The sequence below is a fragment of the Oncorhynchus keta genome, chromosome 26, assembly GCF_023373465.1.
Source record: "Oncorhynchus keta strain PuntledgeMale-10-30-2019 chromosome 26, Oket_V2, whole genome shotgun sequence".
NCBI lineage: Eukaryota > Metazoa > Chordata > Actinopteri > Salmoniformes > Salmonidae > Oncorhynchus > Oncorhynchus keta.
Genome location: NC_068446.1, coordinates 9,745,902 through 9,762,396, shown reverse-complemented (window position 1 = coordinate 9,762,396; position 16,495 = coordinate 9,745,902). Strand labels below are relative to the sequence as shown.

Here is a 16,495-nt window from a genome sequence, read left to right as displayed (position 1 = left end):
CCACCTAGAGCTTTCAAAATGTTACAGCAACATTTTGCAGGAATACTGAGAATAGAAGAGCTACAGTAGAAATGTCATCATTAACGAATGAAAGAACAAACTGAATAGAAAAACAAAGCAAAATGGAGAAGCAGAATTGACAGTGATGCTATCATTCCGGGGCAAACCAACAGTGTGGTTGGTAGGTGGGTGTTACCTGTAGAAGGGCGTGGTTGGTAGTGTAGAGAAGTCAGGAAAAGGGACCACCTCATAGCCTACAGGTGACCCAGCGTCGAAGACACACTCCAACGACACTACCTACAGTACAGAGGACAGGGACTCAACCTGTTACTGCAATGAGTCTACACATACATACAGAGACAACTGAAAGAGGGCCACATGCATAGAGCAGCCAGCCAGTATGAAGATCAGAATGATGAGATAAAATCGACACGAGCCAGGATGCTGCCTGCTCTGCTTTGAGTTCATTGCTCAGATGGATACTGTAGGCCATGCCTGGGCAATTATTTTCCATGGAGGGCCACTAAAGAGTATATTTTTGCTATTGCGGGCCAGAATCATATTACAGGATTATATATCATGTGTATGAATATGTTGACAGATATATCTACTGCAAATCATGTCCATATATGCTACTTATTTAACTTTTTTTAGCATGCACAGAAATAAACCACATCCATGTCCTCCTTTTGGTAGGTATTTTCATTATTAAACATGCAATGAACAACACGGAGGGAAAAGGACACTGTGCATTCAGCACCACGGACAGAACTCTTGTTAACAGGTATGCACAAAAACACGAGAAAGAGAGAGTTCAATATTACATTTAAAAGTACTCAATCGGTGCGAGGAGTGAAGTCTCTGATGGGCATTGACTAGAGCAGAGAAGTCAGGTATAGTTCCTGACGTTGCTATGTGCAGGATTGCTGAGAGGTGAGAGTCAGTAAGATTTGATCTGTGCCTTGACATGTTATATTTCATCACTGAAATGTCTGTTCACATAAACTCAGCAAAAAAAGAAAAATCCAAATAATTTCACAGATCTTCATTGTAAAGCGTTTAAACACTGGTTCAATGAACCATAAACAATTAACGACCGTCCCACAGGTGTATGTTCATTAAGACACTAACAGCTTACAGACGGTAGGCAATTAAGGTCACAGTTATGAAAACTTAGGACACTAAAGAGGCCTTTCTACTGACTCTGAAAAACACCAAAAGAAAGATGCCCAGGGTCCCTGCGCATCTGCATGGACGTGCCTTAGGCATGCTGCAAGGAGGCATGAGGACTGCAGATGTGGCTAGGGCAATAAATTGCAATGTCTGCACTGTGAGACGCCTAAGCCAACACTACAGGGAGACAGGATGGATAGCTGATCGTCCTCGCAGTGGCAGACCACTTGTAACAACACCTGCACAGCATCGGTACATCCGAACATCACACCTGTGGACAGGTACAGGATGGCAACAACAACTGCCTGAGTTACACCAGGAATGCACAATCACTCCATCAGTGCTCAGACTGTCCGCAATAGGCTGAGAGAGGCTGGACTGAGGGCTTATAGGCCTGTTGTAAAGCAGGTTCTCACCCGACATCACCGGCACAATGTCGCCTGTGGGCACAAACACACCGTCGCTGGACCAGACAGGACTGGCAAAAAGTGCTCTTCACTGACGTGTCGCGGTTTTGTCTCACTAAGGGTGGTCAGATTCGTGTTTATCGTCAAAGTAATGAGCGTTACACCGAGGCCTGTACTCTGGAGCGGGATCAATTTGGAGGTGGATGGTCCATCATGGTGTGCGGCAGTGTGTCACAGCATCATCGGACTGAGCTTGTTGTCATTGCAGCCAATCTCAACACTGTGCGTTACAGGGAATATGTCCTCTTCCCTCATGTGGTACCCTTCCTGCAGGCTCATCCTGACATGACCTTCCAGCATGACAATGCCACCAGCCATACTGCTCATTCTGTGCACGATTTCCTGCAAGGCAGGAATGTCCAGTGTTCTGCCATGGCCAACGAAGAGCCCAGATCTCAATCCTATTGAGCACGTCTGGGACCTGTTGAATCGGAGCGTGAGGGCTAGGGCCATTCCCCCCAGAAATGTCCAGGAACTTGCCTGTGCCTTGGTGGAAGAGTGGAGTAACATCTCACTGCAAGAACTGTCAAATCTGGTGCAGTCCATGAGGAGGAGATGCACTACAGTACTTAGTATCTGGTGTGGCCACCAGCTGCATTGACTGTTACTTTTGATTTTGACGCTCCCCCTTTGTTCAGGGACATATTATTCCATTTCTGTTAGTCACATGTCTGTGGAACCTGTTCAGTTATGTCTCAGTTGTTGAATCTGGTTATGTTCATACAAATACTTACACATGTTAAGTGAGAGGACGTTTCTTTTTTTTCTGAGTTTACATAGGTTGACCCAAACAGTACAAACATCTTCTGATCATGACTCAGTTTTGTTTATCGAGAGATACATAGAACCTCAGAGGTGACATTGTTTTGAATAGTTCTCCAATCACTGCATCCAAACTGAAGATCAATAAGCTCAAGTTGCAGGTCAGTGGGAGCGTTATCCACATTGAAGGTGAAAGGAGAGGAAACCAACAGCATGTCATTTTCCAACACTTTGAAATCCTCAAAACGACGAGAGAACTCACCGTTCAAAGCACGCAGCAGCGATGTATACTTATTCCGCTGGTCATCTGATAGGGAACAGACTAGTAGTGACGGAAGGTGGGTGAGATTGTTGGCTTCTACTTGGCAGGTCAGGAGGAGTCATTTTCTCTTAGAAGGCTTTGACAAGGCTGTACATCTGATGTGCAAAAAGGCCCTTCCCTTGTAGTTTGGAATTCAGTTTATTCATGGAGTGCGATGATGTCCACGGTGAAGGCAAAATCAGCCAACCATGGTTTATCTTGCAGTTGAGGGTATCTCACGTTTGTGTGGTAGAGGAGATCTGCATGGCCCGACTCTGTCTCTTCCAAAAGTTACAGATTTTGCTCTAATGAAGTTTAGCCACTTTAGTGACCGTATCCACAACATGGCTCACTTTAAAAACACATTTACAGAGCACCTCCTGATGAATAATGTAACGCAGGAAAAAATAAAAAAAATCTGGGTTCAGCTGAGGTACTTGATCTTGTATCCATTTTAAAAGACCAATGTTTTTTCCTTTCAAGTTTGGGCACCCTTCAGTGGTCACACTGGATAACTTTTCAAAACTCAGTCCCAGCTATGCCGCACTTATTAACCTCCTTCAATAAATCCTTCCCTGTGGTTGTGCTCTTCATTGACTGCACTGAAGCAAGCTCCTCTGTGATTTCAAAGTCTGGGGTTATGACTCGTGACAATATCAACAACTGCGCAGTGTCACGTGCATCACTGCTCTCATCCAGGGCCAATGAGAAATAGGTGAAATCCTTTACCTAGTCTTTCAACTGTTGTTCCATATTCTCTGCCATGTCCTCAACACCCTGTGTCACTGTTCGTCTTGACAGGATAAACTTTTTCAAACAGATCTTTCTTGTCGGGGCAAAGTTTTGCTACAGAGTCAATTAAACATTCTTTAATGAATTCACCCTCAGCAAATGACTTGCTATGTTTAGCAATTTTGTGGGACAGTACATAGCGAGCTCCTGCAATTCTGTCGTTTGCTGAATGAAGTTTTGTGAAAAGTCCTTGCTGCTTTTGCAACTGAGAAAGCAACTCTTTCGATGCATGCTTCGTCTAGAAGTGTCAGGACAAGTTGTAGTCTTTCAGGACAGCGATGCTCTCTTTGCACACTAAGCACACAGCTTTCCCTGATACCTCAATAAAGAAATATTTGGATGTCCACTCTTGCTGGAATACCCTACATTCATTGTCTACTTTCCTTTTCTTTCAAATCTTTGAAAAACTGATTTTTGCCCATTTCTAACTAGCTACTATTTGTAACTGTGATGTGTGTGTCAGCCTGTCAGTCACTGCCTGTCCTTGTGCAGTTGTTATTTATACGTGACTTCAAAATAAATGTTCCACAAGCGGTGGGTGTTAAATCATTACACAAAGGCAGGTATTCTTTGGGCTTTTAATTTGAATAGCAAATATGTTTTTCAAAACTTTACTATCGCAAATTCTTCGTGATCTGAGCATGATTCCGCGGGCCCGTATCGAATCAGGTCACGGGACGCCTAGGCCTGCTGAAGACAATACTATGAACACAGCACTGAGCGAAGCCAGATTTTCTCCCTTGCGTAGAACACCAAGCTCAAAGAGACCATATGAAAACTACACACACACACACACACACACACACACACACACACACACACACACACACACACACACACACACACACACACACACACACACACACACACACACACATTGATCTCCATGCAAAAAAACACACAGATTGAATCGAGTGTGCAACAAGATGAACAGAGACAATGTGATGGTGAATGGAAGAAGCATTTCCAGGCCATAGCTATGAAAGCGAAAGCATGTAGCCACTCAAACAGGTATGAAAGTGAGTGCAAGTGCTGAGATGGAGAGAGCTTTAAACCAACTGAAACGTTTGTTGAATGAGAAATGTACGTTGAGCCACCAGGAAAATGATTGTGTGATATGTATGTGCACAATGCATCCCAATGGAAATGCACTCAGAGTATCCCCATAGCCTTTACAATTTACACAACCACTTCCTGCAAATATGTTAGAATTTAATTTGATATATTTTTTAAGAGACATATCAGCTATGAAATTAGCAGATAGACTTCAATACTCTCAAATAACATTTCTTGGGGGAAGGTGGGGTCCATTGATTTTGTTAGTCACTCTCACTCAGATATCATATATGTGTAGAATTGCAGGAAATTAGCTGTAAAACTGTACATGTTTCTCTCCACCACATGGCAAAATGTGTAGAAATTGCAGCAAACTTGATTTATAACTGCAACATTTTCTCTACGCCCTATGGATGTGGGTACTGTACCCAGACCGGAGAGCCACTGCAGCCCCTCATGATGAGATCAGATTTTTTTGTGGCCCGCACAACTGTTTTTCACTGTGTATGTTGCTAGTTATTATTACAGTATAATAACTGTATTATAAGTTGAAAATAGTATAAGTTTTAAACCATACGGTATGTAGAGCAGCAGTAGTAGTAACAACCTGATATGGAGGAAGTGAGAAAAATACTAGGAAATTAATCATACAGTAGCAGAGAGAGTACAAAGTGGTTGTTTAACCCTTTGGCAGATATGAGCACAGGGTTTGAGCATTCTACGGTGGTCACTGCGCCATATGCTCAAACCGGTGTGATTAGAACAATTTTACTCAATACGATTGACGCAACGATCAGCGTTCGAGCTGGCCACACTTTATTTTCACAGAAACAATTTGCACAAACACAGTCCTTACAACTTTATGTCCTCAATGTGATCAGTTTATTTTTGGATACAATGTTCAGACATTCACAGAAGTTGGACCAGCTTAACACAATTCTCATCCAAGTCGGAAAATGCAGGCCACATTAGTCCAAGTGCTAACTGAGGAAAGAGTGCGATAACACAAGCGGTTACAGTTCGCTAACTCTCTACTGACAGAAACCATAATATGAATTCACTAATAGCAATTACTATTTACAATTCATCACATTACGGGTGAGCTCACCAGTGAATGAAATAATTGAGTAAAACACTTTCTAAAAGTCTAAAGTAATCCCAGAGTTTGTGCAAACCGCCTTGTTATTTTTTTCACTTCAACCAAAGAAGAGGCGACAAAATGAGTTGGGTCTGTTTGCAGTTTGCATGTTAAAGGGGGTGTGTCGTGTACAATCATTCACTTGTGGAATCATTCACTTCTTACTCAAAAGACGAGTGAGAACCTTCCCTTCACCTCGTTTTGCTGCAACATCTTTGTATAATAGCAACAAACATGGCTCCACACATAGTTGGCTAATTACCTTAGCATAAACTCATCATAATCAGTACAACCTTAAAAAAAAATGTTTGACACACATCATACAGTATGTGTCCATTACAATCTATGCAAGAATCAGAATGCATTATTTGTCAACACCAGTACTTGAAAACATGTGAATAAAACAGTAAATAAATAAATGATTACCACACAAACCATTTTCTGATCATTTATTGATACAGCTTAGCCCATTAGCTACATACATATAACAACAACACTGAATGGCTCCGAGTGAGGGTCAGGGGTTACGCGAGTGTTGTTGTTTTATGTATGTAGCTAATGGGCTAAGCTGTATCATTAGCAATGTTTCAAAAGGAGACAACTCACAAATGCTGAAATTCTGGGTATGAAAGTGAGGAATCAGATTCTGACAGTGACAGTGAAGAACTGCCCCCCCAAAAACCTTGTGGCCATTGAGAACCCTGAATCGGAGGACCCCTTGCCCACCAACAAAGTCCCAGGTCTCTCTGAAGATGCTGGTGATGGAGGCAGACCAACAGTGGGTGAAATACAGGGAACGGAGGTAGCTGGAAGGCCGCTAGTCATTTCACCCCTCCTGGCCCTGCTGTTGGCTTTGAGGAGTCCCAGTCTGGAGTGCAAACCCCTTGTCATCGCCCGTTGAGGCAGAGTGCTTCAAACTGTTTCTGACAGAGGAGCTGGTGGGAGAAATAGTGGAGGAGACCAATCGCTATGCCTTGTAGCTACAGGAGAAGAGAGAGTCAGGAATGAGGGGGAAGCTTGCTAAATGGGTGACGACCACAATCAGCAAAATGTATAACTTCCTGGTAACAGTCCTTCTCATGGAAAGCATTTGGTCAGGTCTTTTTTTACCTTTATTAAACTAGGCAAGTCAGTTAAGAACTAATTCTTATTTTCAATGACAGCCTAGGAACAGTGGGTTAACTGCCTGTTCATGGGCAGAACGACAGATTTGAACCTTGTCAGCTCGGGGGTTTGAACTAGCAAACCTCCGGTTACTAGTCCAACACTAACCACTAGCCTACGCTGCCGCCCCTTCGTGCTATACAAGGACCTATTCATTGACAAGTCCCTCATGTTATGGAAGAGTTTGCTGGAGTTCCATCTATACATTCCCTCCAAAAGGCCAGGTTTGGTTGTTCCTTGTTATGTGTCTTGTGAAAACAGGATCTGTCCAGGTCATTATAGTCTAGTCTACACAGGGTCCACCACTGACATCCAACATTATGAGGGGCTTGGTGATGAGCTTACTGGCTCCTCGTCTCGTGAAGGGACACACTTTGTATGTGGAAAATTGGTACAGCAGTCCCACACTTTTCCAGCATCTGCTCTCCAACAGCACAGGGGCCTGTGGCACAGTCTAGCCGAAAAAGGAATGGGATGCTAGAATTTGGAAGCAAGAAGATACAGAGAGGGGAGGTGGAGTTCAAGGAGAACGGTCAACAGCTGGCAGTAAAGTGGCATGACAAACTAGATGTCCATATCCTCTCCACTGTCCATACAGCAACCATGTTGGTCACATGGAAGGTGAACCACCTGACAAGAGAGAGAAAGATCAAACCGGACTTTGTGCTTGACTATAAACTCCAAATGGGGGCAGTGAATAAGGTGGACATGAAAAACAGTTTTGTGGAATGCGCCCACACAACTGGTATAAGATTTTCTTCCCCATGTGATCGACACTGCTAATAGGGGCGGCAGTGTAGCCTAGTGGTTAGAGCGTTGGACTAGTAACCAAAAGGTTGCAAGTTCAAATCCCCGAGCTGACAAGGTACAAATCTGTCGTTCTGCCCCTGAACAGGCAGTTAACCCACTGTTCCTAGGCCGTCATTGAAAATAAGACTTTGTTCTTAACTGACTTGCCTAGTAAAATAAAAAATAGGTGAGATGATTACTGAACAATATTTTTTTTTAATTGGACATACAGTTCACATACAGTATCATTATGCATTTATATTGACAATATCTTACCCACCTAAACCACTCCCTCATCATCCTTACCACTCCCTCATCCTCCCCTCTCCCCCATAGGTGAGGTGATTACTTACCAAAAGTACCGAGAGAAGCTCATGAGAGAGCTGCTGGAAGAGCACCACACCCCTCAGCGTCCATCCACTGGGGGCAGTCCTGCTGCAGACAATCCCCATACATCTCAATGCACAGCATTTTCCCTCAGAAGTCCCTCAAACTGCTGCTCAAAGCAATCACACACGGAGGCACTGCAAAGTCTGCCTGTCCAGCACCAGGAAGTAGAGGAGGTTGACAAAGTACAGGTGTTTAGCTTATGACACACCCTTGTGTGTTTCGCCATGCTTTGGGGTGTACCAAATGCTCAAGCACTATTGAGCACATCTGCAGCAATTACTGACTGACAGACTTGACAAGTGACCTGCCATGATGCAAATGCCTTAAGCGGTGGGAATTTAGTTTTTGTTGTTTAATCATTACATATTAAAATATGGGTTATGCATATTTATAAGTTGTCAGTCTTTTCTTGCTGTTTTCTTTTCTCTAGTAAAACGTGTTTTTGTTGCTCAACCACTATTACTAATTCAATAAAATAGACAACCACATATAGGCATGTCTTTTCTTGCTGTTTGTTCCTTCAGTAAAACTGTAAAGGAGTGTACAATACATTATGCTCCATAAATAGAAACATACCGTGTGCTACAGTAGAAACGGCAACACGATATACAGAAACTAATATTATAATGTAATAAGGCGATTACTTTGATAGGAACGCACACAAGTCCAAAGTAATTATTAGCAAGGAAAACAACAATGAAGGCAATGTGGGCACCAGCCGGAAAATATGCCAGGGGGAAAATCTTCGGCCAGGTTCTGTTCTGACTGGAGATGCGCAAATGTCTGCTTACATGACCTGGGGAAACACTGGGGGAGTGCTTGGGCTCTCATCGAAGAGAGACATTTGTCTGGCTCATCTAGCTAATCCTCGCCTTACATTAGCATAGCATGCCTCAAATATAAATCAAATCAAATGTTATTTGTCACATACACATGGTTAGCAGATGTAAATGCGAGTGTAGCGAAATGCTTGTGCTTCTAGTTCCGACAATGCAGTAATAACCAACGACTTGTCTAACCAAACAATTCCACAACAACTACCTTATACACACAAGTTTAAAGGGATAAAGAATATGTACATAAAGATATATGAATGAGTGATGGTACAGAACGGCATCGGCAAGATGCAGTAGATGGTATCGAGTACAGTATATACATATGAGATGAGTAATGTAGGGTATGTAAACATTATATGAAGTGGCATTGTTTAAAGTGGCTAGTGATACATTTTCTACATCACTTTTCCATTATTAAAGTGGCTGGAGTTGAGTCAGTTTGTTGCCAGCAGCCACTCAATGTTAGTGGTGGCTGTTTAACAGTCTGATGGCCTTGAGATAATAGCTGTTTTTCAGTCTCTCGGTCCCTGCTTTGATGCACCTGTACTGACCTCGCTTTCTGGATGATAGCGGGGTGAACAGGCAGTGGCTCGGGTGGTTTTTGTCCTTGATGATCTTTTTGGCCTTCCTGTGACATCAGGTGGTGTAGGTGTCCTGGAGGGCAGGTAGTTTGCCCCCGTTGATGCGTTGTGCAGACCCCACTACCCTCTGGAGAGCCTTACGGTTGTGGGCGGAGCAGTTGCCGTACCAGGCGGTGATACAGCCTGACAGGATGCTCTCGATTGTGCATCTGTAAATATTTATGAGTGCTTTTGGTGACAAGCCAAATTTCTTCAGCCTCTTGGCTTTTTCTTTGCAACTATGTCTATGTGATTGTCCTCCACGGTGAAATGGGCTACTTTTATGTGAATTAATGAGATGGAATGTTGAAACATAGGAGTCAGAGTGCCTTAGTTTGAGTGCGTTTTGTTTTTGGAACAGTGAGAGCATTGACATGCATTAACATGCATAAAAAAAATTACGCTGCCTGGGTGGACCGTTAAAATGTACACTACCGTTCAAAAGTTCGGGGCCACTTAGACCAACGTCAACAGTGAAGAGGCGACTCCGGGATGCTGGTCATACAGGCAGAGTTGCAAAGAAAAAGCCATATCTCAGACTGGCTAATAAAAATAAAAGATTAAGATTGGCAAAAGAACACAGACACTGGACAGAGGAACTCTACCAAGAGGCCAGCATTCCGGAGTCGCCTCTTCACTGTTGACATTGAGACTGGTGTTTTGCGGGTACTATTTAATGAAGCTGCCAGTTGAGGACTTGTCTGTTTCTCAAACTAGACACTCTAATGTACTTGTCCTCTTGCTCAGTTGTGCACCAGGGCCTCCCACTCCTCTTTCTATTCTGGTTAGAGCCAGTTTGTGCGGCTCTGTGAAGGGAGTAGAACACAGTGTTGTATGAGATTTTTATTTTCTTGGCAATTTCTGGCATAGAATCGTTTCTCTGAACAAGAATAGACTGACAAGTTTCAGAAGAAAGTGCTTTGTTTCTGGCCATTTTGAACCTGTAATCAAACCCACAAATGCTGATGCTCCAGATACTCAACTAGTCTAAAGAAGGCCAGCTTTTATGCTTCTCTAATCAGCACAACAGTTTTCATCTTTGCTAACATAATTTCAAACGGTTTTCTAATCAATTAGCTTTTAAAAATTTTAAACTTGGAATAGCTAACACAACATGCCATTGGAACACAGGAGTGATGATTGGACGTTTCCAGCTACAACAGTAATTTGCAACATTAACCATATGAGTGGGAAATACATATGAGTTTGTTTAGAAAAGGACCCAAGTAATGGGCAGAACCAGGCCTAGGCTTCATCTTCTAACTGCCTGAAGTGTGTGGCACAATCACCATGTCTCTTTGTCAGAGGCTCAAACCTCTCCTTTGTATACTGTAAAAAATATTTGGTTTTAACTGGATTTTGGTGTGAAAGAGTGAGTTTTGCTTTGGGTACACTGTATTTCTGATCAATTTGATGTTATTTTAATGGACAAAAAAAATGCTTTTCTTTCAAAAATTAGGACATTCCTAAGTGACCCCAAACTTTTGAATGGTAGTGTATTTGGAACTCACATGTGAAAAGGTTAATTGAATATATCCATATTCACAGTCACACTGAAATTCAGTACAATATGAATGGCCATGACCCTAAGACTGATTGGACTGTACCAGAGTAAGTGACCCTCTGCAAAGCCACCCTTAGCCTTGTAAATTTGCCCATTTGTAAGTTAATATTTGTCTGTATCCTTTTCTCAAAAGTCACTAGAAATTAGCATTTAAGATTTGGGGGTATTTCCCCTGACCCCTGTAGCAAAATGTGTGTCCCAAATGACAGAGTTGTTCCTATGCTTCTCTGTGTGTGTGTTGTGTTGGCCAGTACATGAGGTACATTTGGGTCCAGAGCTCTGCAGTACCAGAGTCCTGGAGAGAAACAAGATGGCTGCTCCATCTGTTAGGGCCTACAGAGCCAAGCAGACCACTGTGATGATATTGTGACACACAAACACACCAGCTACAGCCCCACCAAAATAACCACACAGCGAGACACACAGACCACAGACTGAACAAAACACTAGTCACAATTCAACTTTAAAAATAGTCAAAGGCATCATTGAATAGTTTACTTGATAAAAACACTGACAGTATGTTTACTGAATTAGCTTTATGGCTAAAATCTAGTACAGAACTTCAATGTTTAGTGTCTATGTCAATAGTTTAATGAATATAGCCAGAATTCAAAAGGCCAGGTGGAGCTATTATTATATTTCCTTTACCTATCCAACCTTGACCGAGCTACTACATGCGCCAAGTTGCTAGTGGTCGATATGGGATTCAGCAAAGTATTTCACTTGCATAGAAGTATTGTCCACACAGCTGCAGTGTCGGGAATGATCCACTAGGTGGGAGAAGGCATCCATTATTGACAATGAACCTCACACAACACCACACTCTTAGAAAGAAAGGTGCTATCTAGAACCTAAATAGATTCTCTGGCCGTCCCCATAGGAGAACCCTTTGAAGAACCCTTTTTGGTTCCAGCTACATAGAAACCGAAAGGGTTCTACCTGAAATCTAAAAGGGTTTGGCTTGAATACTAAATGTTTCCAGAGAGACCATAGTCAACAGAGTATGTAAACACAATACAGTCTATGGTAAACACACAAACAAGTGAATACATATACGCTACTGCTTGTTTCTATCTCTGGTTCTTACCATTGCTGTCTACTAATGTGTAATACCTTCCCAGCTTACCAAAACTGTATTTTTGAAAGTTCCCATAACATTCGTTAGGTCAAGGCAAATGTTCTCTTTACACAAAAACTGTCCAGTCATGCTTGCGATTATATAATATTTGTATAAAACATTCACCTGATGTTGCAAGAACGTTCCTAGAACATATTTAATGTGTTTTTCAAAGGTTCCCAGAATATTTCATTAGGTTGTGGGAACGGTCTGTTGGGAACATTGTGGGTACATCACAAAATGTTAAATACGGTTGTAACATGGCTACAGGTTCATCTGCCTCACCTAAATCCCGTTCTTGTGGGAAGCTGCTATAGACCACCAAGTGCTAACAGTCCGTATCTGGATAACGTGTGAAATGCTTGATAATGTATGTGATATCAACATAGAGGTTTATTTTCTGGGTGATCTTAAATATTGACTGGCTTTCATCAAGCTGCCCACTCAAGAAAAAGCTTTAAACTGTTGCCAGTGCCTGCAACCTGGTTCAGCTTATCAATCACCCTACCAGGGTACTTACAAACAGCACAGGAATGAAATCATCAACATGTATTTTTTTATTTAACCTTTATTTAACTAGGCAAGTCATTTAAGAACAAATTCTCATTTACAATGACAGCTTAAAGGCCCCTTTATTGGCTCAAATAGCCGACCAATCAGCCTGTTACCAACCCTTAGTAAACCTTTGGAAAAAATGGTGTTTGACCAGATACAATGGTATTTTACAGTAAATAAATTGACAACAGACTTCCAGCATGCTTATATATATATTACACCGGTCAAACCTGGGCCACCCAATCACAACTGGTTGTGATACAGCTTGGATTTGAACCAGGGTGTCTGTAGTGACACTTCTAGCACTGAGATGCAGTGCCTTAGACCACTGCACCACTCGGGAGCCCCATAGGGTAGGACATTCAAAAAGCACGGCACTTACACAAATGACTGATGATTGACAGAGAAATGTATGATGAAAAGATTGTGGGAGCTGTTTTGTTAGACTTCAGTGTGGATTTTGACATAATCGATCATAGTCCGCTACTGGAAAAAAAAGTATGTGTTATGGCTTTATACCCCTGGCTATATTGTGGACAAAGAGTTACCTGTCTAACAGAACACAGAGGGTGTTCTTTAATGGAAGCCTCTCAAAGATAATACAGGTAAAATCAGAAATTCCCCAGGGCAGCTGTCTAGGCCCCTTACTCTTTTCAATCTATACTAATGATATGCAAATGGCTTTGAGTAAAGCCAATGTGTCTATGTATGCAGATGACTCAACACTATACACATCAGCTACTACAGTGACTGGAATCACTGCAACACTTAACAAAGAGCTGCAGTTAGTTTCAGAATGGGTAATAAGTTAGTCCTAAATATTTCCAAAACTAAAAGCATTTTATTTGTGACAAATCATTCACTAAACCCCAACTAAATATTGTAAAAAATCATGTGGAAATTGAGCAAGTTGAGGTGATTACACTGCTTGGAGTAAGCCTGGATTGTAAACTGTCATGGTCAAAACATGTAGATACAATAGTAGCTAAGATAGGGAGAAGTCTGTCTATAATAAAGCGCTGCACTGCCTTTATAACAACACTATCAACAAGGCAGGTCCTACAGGCCCTAGTTTTCTCACACCTGGACTACTGTTCAGTCACAAAGAGGGACCTCATAAAATTGGCTCAGAACAGGGCAGAACGGCTTGTCCTTAAATGTGCATATGCCTGCAAATTGCTTATGGCTCAAAGTGGAGGAGAGATTGACTTCAACACAACTTGTTTTTATAAGAAATGTTGACATGCTGAATGCACGAGGTATCTGTTTAAACAACTCGCACACGGCTATGACACCCATGTATACCCCACAAGACATGCCACTAGCGGTCTCTTCATAACTGATGCAAGCAGTTGAATCAGATTTTTTTTTAAACAGATAAAAATACACCTTATGGATAAGCGGGGACTGTAAAGAGACACACACAGGCACAGACACACGCTTACACATACACATGATAATACACCCACTCTACACACACTTACAAATGGATTTTGCATTGTAGATATGTGTTAGTAGAGTAGTGGCCTGAGTGAACACATTTAATGTTTTGTGAAAAGTGTTATTAAATGTTATGTCATGTGATATTTTTAAGTGTATATAACTTCCTTAAATGTTACTTCTTATGGCTGCAGGGGCAGTATTGAGTAGCTTGGATGAAAACATGCCCAGAGGTGCCCAGAGTAAACGGCCTGCTCCTCAGTCCCAGTTGCTAATATATGCATATTATTATTAGTATTGGATAGAAAACACTCTGAAGTTTCTAAAACTGTTTGAATGATGTCTATGAGTATAACAGAACTCATATGGCAGGCAAAACCCTGAGAAGAAATCCAAACAGGAAGTGAGAAATCTGAGGTTGATCGATTTTCAACCCAGCCCCAGCCCCTTTCGACCCATCCCCCAAATACTTTTTGAAGTTTTTGTCCGACGTTTTATGCTCGACCTGCACAAGCGTTTGGATTTGTATACCTAAGCTCTAACAAAAGTAGCTACTTGGACATAAATAATGGACATTATGGAACAAATCAAGCATTTATTGTGGAACTAGGATTCCTGGGAGTGCATTCTGATGAAGATCATCACAGGTAAGGGAATATTTATAATGTTATTTCTGATTTCTGTTGACTCCAACATGGCGAATAAAAAGTTTTTTAAAAATCTGAGCGTATATCTATAATTCCATGTGTATAACTTGTATTTTCTCAGATTATTGCATGGTTTGCTTTTTCCGTCAAACAAAAAAATGTATTTGAAATCTGACACAGATCATCAAAGGTTGCATTAATTTGTGGAGAGGTATATCTATAATTCCATGTGTAGAACTTGTATTTTCCTCAACATTTATTTTCTGTTAAATTGATGTGGCTATGCTATATCTTTAATAAATACAAATACCAATACAAAACATTTTTCAGTTGTGCGGATGATTCTACGATGTTTCGTTTAGGGTGTAAAAAAACATTCACCTGATGTTACAAGAACATTCCCAGAACACATTTTGGCGGTTCTTTAACAGGTCCCAGAACGTTTCTTCAGGATATGTCAACATTGTTGGGATATGACAAGAGATAGGTTCCCACAACACTAAAACTGTCCAGTTGTGCTGACATTCAGATAATGTTTGTATCAGGTTGCACAAAACATTCCTTTGATGTTGCAAGAATGTTGACAGAACAGCCTTACTGAGTTTTTTTAAATGTTCACATATCATGTAATTTGGTTGTGGGAACAGTGTGGGTATATTACAAGAGATAGGTTCACGAAACACAAAATATGCTCAGTTGTGGTGATCTTCATAAAATGTTTAAGTTATGTTGCACAGGACATTCCTATAATGCTGTAAGAATGTTGACATAACACCTGGTCCAGGTTCTTTAAAGGTTAAGGTTAATTAAGTTATGGGAGTTGTCTGGGATGTTGCAAGAATATTATTGTGACATTCACATCATTGCACAGAACATTCCCACAATGTTGCACAATTTCCAAAAAAGTCCGTTTTTATGATGTTCATAGCATATGAATACATTTTACATTGTCTTGGAGGTCCTCAGAACATTGCAAGAACATAGGTTTTACCAAATATTACGACAACATTCTCAGCATGCACATTTGTAGCTCCTTAAAGCATAGCAAGGCAGGTTGGAATACATCCCTATTATGTTTCTCTCCAGATTTAATGGCAATTCGCATTCATAGGACATTTGAACAGCATTTCATCACGCAAGCACAACAAAAAATTTTTGTTACACATATGTTGACAATCTGCACATTATTTCATTTTAATTTTGTCATCTTCATGTTTTTTCTGCATGATAAAATCAATTTGTGAACTACTACTCCCCCATTTTTGGGTGGTCTGGTAAAAGGCCAGGGGAAAGGCAGCCTTGCTGTGTGCACTACCATTCAAAAGTTTGGGGTAACTTAGAAATGTCCTTGTTTTTTTAAAGAAAAGCTATTTATTTTTCCATTAAAATAACATCAAATTGATCAGAAATACAGTGTAGACATTGTTAATGTTGTAAATTACTATTGTACCGGGAAATGTCCGATTTTAACCTGGAATGTCTACATAAGCGTACAGAGGCCCAGAGGACCATGAAATAATGTGCAGTTTGTCAACAAATGAATGGTAAAACTTGTGTTTGTATGATTAAATGCTTTTCAGTATCATATGAATCAAATTAAAATGACATGTGTATCTTTCACACCTTGTAGTGGGACTTCAATACAGTCTACAATACAGTTTCCTCCGACACATTGGTGCGGCTG

At 41.3% G+C, this 16,495-nt stretch overlaps 1 protein-coding gene across 1 annotated transcript in view; it reads right to left on the bottom strand.

The window, feature by feature from the left end:
* Positions 1–16,495, bottom strand: part of LOC118358901 (discs large homolog 1-like protein) — a 202,501-nt gene that overhangs the window by 156,005 nt on the left and 30,001 nt on the right. The window lies entirely within an intron of this gene.